Here is a 4316-nt window from a genome sequence, read left to right on the forward strand (position 1 = left end):
TGGAGAACATGCAAGAGTTGAGCGAATTTTGAGTTCTTATTTTTTTTTTGTTCTTCTCTTCTCTCTGAAAGCTCTGAATGCGAAAGTAAGGGAAGAAGATGGCACAAGCATATTTATAGGCCACAAAAGAATGTCAAGCGACGAATTAATCTGGACCGTTGGTCAAGTTTGGTATCTGATCGAACGAACAGGTACAGGCGTGGCAATGGCGGCAAAAAGGTGGCAGATGAGAAGACGTGGGCATGGTGCAAACATACTCAAGTACTCTAATCATCCTATACCTGCCAGACGCGTGTCCACACTCAAGCGCAATTGATGGTACAGTTTCCAAGAAGGGCAGTTCAAAAGTTTCCTTCTCATGGGATTCAAACTGATACTTTTGAGGGGGCAAAATGTTACACCTAGATTTCGAGATAAGAAGTTATGACTCCGAAAACTGGGCTCATCAGGTGTGAGCTCGAAACATATGCGGGCATTATATGATCCAACCGTCAGACCTCTTTGAAGTAAACAACGGCCTCGAGGATGTGTAGCCTCAAATGTTCTCTGAGCTCGCAAAAGACATGGAATGACACTTGTATATATTTTTCCTTGATTGCCTTCACGCGAGGTAGCTCGAGCTCAGGAAGTACAAAGCTCGGATGTGACAGCATCATCAACATCTACTTGTTCCGAGCATAAGCGGAGTTAGGAGACGAGCTCGTGATTGACTCATGGTCTCGGCAAGTTCAATGCCAATTGCTGATCTTGAAGATTTGATGAATCATCTGGGTTAATCAGTTACGTGTGAATATGTTTATTGTTGTACAATCCCAATATTTAAGGGATATCATTTAATCTGTTATCCGTTCTCGATCTTCATGAGACGTTTCCGTGTATATAGGAAATAATGCATTAAATAGCATTATAATAATTTATACACAAAATATCTTCCCGAGATATGTGGGAAGGACTTCTGCCAACCTTCTCTATAAATAAAGAAGGAAGTTCTGTTCACAAGGACCAATTTCTGATTTCAGGAGAGAAAACTCTAGGCAACTCTTTTCTGAAAAGTTTCCAGAAAACTCCAAAGTCATAGTAACACAGACTGGTGGACTAGACAGAGTTAACTGCTAAACTACGTAAAAAATCCTCTGGTTTTCCTCTTTATTCATTTACACCAATATTTTATTGTTTAATTGCTTTATTATTTAAGTTGGTGAAAAACAGCGTCAACAACAAGAATAAGAATGAATTATATAAAACATATTTTTCAATATTTACAATTCTTTCATAGAGTAGTTGTGGAATACAAAATTATATAAATCTTACACCTAAAGTCTATTTAGAATTAAGGATATTATAAACCACATATAAAAATGTCAATTTTACGTACTATGCATGTATATAAGTAGCATAAGAGAATTGAGTTAGAGTATAGAAAAAAAAAAAAAAAGTTTTCAGGGCGGGGTGGCCCCGCTACACTTGAATTAATAGTGGGGTGGGGCAGCCCCGCCCCGCTTGAATTCATAGCGGGGTAGGGCTTTCTACCGGGGCAAGCCCCACCTCGCCTCACCGCCCTGTTTTTTCATGCCTAGAAATGATGGTACTTAGAAATAGTATATTAATTGAGTAATGATAGACCCACCATCAATTTGCACCTCAAATTACATATCATGATGTGTAAGTAATCTCAACTATAAATATTTTTAAGTGGAGTCCATATTATATTTAATTGTATGGTATAATGGTATTTGAGCTTTTTGTAATTTGACAATTTTTGGGGCCCACTTTGAGCGCTCTTAATATTCTTTTAAGACAGTCAAAGTGTGCCATTAATAGTCTTCTCTAGACTAACTCTATCTTTCCACCCTTAAATTTCCCTTTGATATTTTAGGACTCACATGACTACGTAGGGCACTTACTATGCGTCCTAAAATTTATTTTTTAAGTACTCTCAATTAGCGTTCCAAAAACTTCAGAGACATTTTTAAGTACTTGTATTTATGTGCGTGTCCTAAAGATGTGACCCATAAATAATATTTTGTAGTAGTATAAGTTACATTAAGTAATAAAAAAAACATATCTTTTTATAAAAAAAAAATTTAAAAACTAAGATTATGTATTATATATTATTATTATAATAATGATATTTTATAATATTTAAATTTATATTAATATAATTAGTAAATATTGTATTAAATATTATTATAATAATATTTTATAATATTTAAAATTATATTAATATAATTAATAAATAAAATAACTTTTAAATATATATATTCCCTTAAATAGTGTAAGTTATATTGTAGACAAAATCATGCATAATTAATTTCCCACACTACAAATATCAATACAGCTATACATACATTTAGGTCTAACTAAAGGTTCAATTTTATAACTTCCTATATATAACAACAAAGAAAACAACTGCATGTGCTGATTTAGACTACAAACATATATTCACCTAGAAATTTCAACACTTTAAACTAAAACGCAGCCCTCATTTGGAACACCTTAAAAAAGTCTCTAATATAGAATAATACTTGTATCTGATTTATTTATTTGGATAAATGAGAAGAAAAAAAACGTTAAAAACTACATATCTGATTGACCTTGTATACATTCCTTTTTTTTTACCAGAATGGGTCTTCATATATATCACGAAGATTTATTTACAAATAGAAGAAAAAATGTTATAATTAAAACTTACTATATATTATTATTATTATAATTTATTTTTACGTGCTCACAAGTTTTATCCAAAGAATGTGTCTAAAACTATATTAATATGATCGATAATTTACGATTAATATTAAAAAAAATGTGGTTGAATATTTTTTTTTTTTTTGCTAATAATTATCAATCTTTTTGTGATCAATGGAAATCTATATGCAACTATTTCGAAAGAATTATATTTATCAATATGTACGCCAACACTACACATCTTATCATCAGACTACATATTTTTGCGATTTAATGCGGATGAATATATTGACTGCCTTTCTTTTCTTTTTTCTTTTTATTTATTTTTTAAATATTGACTGTCTTTCAAAAATAAATAAATAACAAGGAAGTACTGTGATAAATTGGTTATTAGAGGACTTTTCATGTAGGTAACGTATGATTTTATTAGCACATCTCTCTTTTATTGCAAACATGATTAATTTATTCACGATCATCATTTTCTTTTTGTAGAAGGAAATAATATAATAGTACTCAGAAATAGTATATTAATTTGTCTGAGAAACTAAACTTTTATTGTACATATGAGTTTAATATATCATTTCTTTTAACAAGCACATACAATTTTTTTTAAAATTAAAAAAAAAACAAAGAGAAAATCTTCATATTTCTTCTTTTCAATAATATTTTTTTATCCGTTAGACAGACCAAAAGAATAGTAATAATAAATGAAAAAACAACTATCCATCCAATTTCGTTATTCAAGCCCTAATTAGTATATTAAGCAAATAATTTTACGAAATGCTTTCCATATAATCTTCTGGATGCTAATGAATAATCCATATTCAAGAGTCAATTCAGCCATTTTGAAATATTTCAATGATAAATCATATAATGGAAAAAATAAAAATCAAGGTTTGCAATATAATATATATATATATATATATGTTGCTGAAATTTTAATTCAAGTCAGAGATGCCGTCAGTCCAGTCTGGCCAGGTTTTTTTATTTTTTTAATAAATATGTTTGTGAGATTGTTAATATGCTGAGCACAATAGTTGATGTACCACGAAATTAGTTTGATTATATAGATATAATAATTGAAATTAATATTGTGGAATGTTTAGCATAGGTCATGAAATTGCATTTTTGTAATTTAAATTGTGTTGTCAATCTCATCTCTTTGACATTTTAGCTGGTCTATCTCCTAGCCGTTTATTTGGAATTTGAATTTTGGAGATGAAAAAAGATGAATTGCAAAGAATTTTACTTTTTTTTTTTTGGATTCAAACAAAAAATGATAAAATATTTTTTTAGAAAATTTGAGAGTTAAATTTAGTGTTTCTTTATAAAAGAATTAAAAAGTTATGTTTTGAAATTTTAGAAAATTATTTTTATTAGATTTTCCAAACAAAAGACTTGGAGTTTTGTACGCCATTTTATTTTTTCTAGTCTAACAAAAGATCAAGTTTGCTGATTTCCAGTACTTCTAATTTTTAAGTTTTACTGTCTAAATTTTCAAAAAAAATCTCTCTCATAATGGTCACTTTATTTATAATACAATTCATCAATTGATTTAGCATGTCTTTAGCTAAACAATAAATTTATTTAGATGTATAACATCTCTCACTCTAATTAGGAATTTTTTTCAT

The sequence above is a fragment of the Humulus lupulus genome, chromosome 8, assembly GCF_963169125.1.
Source record: "Humulus lupulus chromosome 8, drHumLupu1.1, whole genome shotgun sequence".
Lineage (NCBI taxonomy): Eukaryota > Viridiplantae > Streptophyta > Magnoliopsida > Rosales > Cannabaceae > Humulus > Humulus lupulus.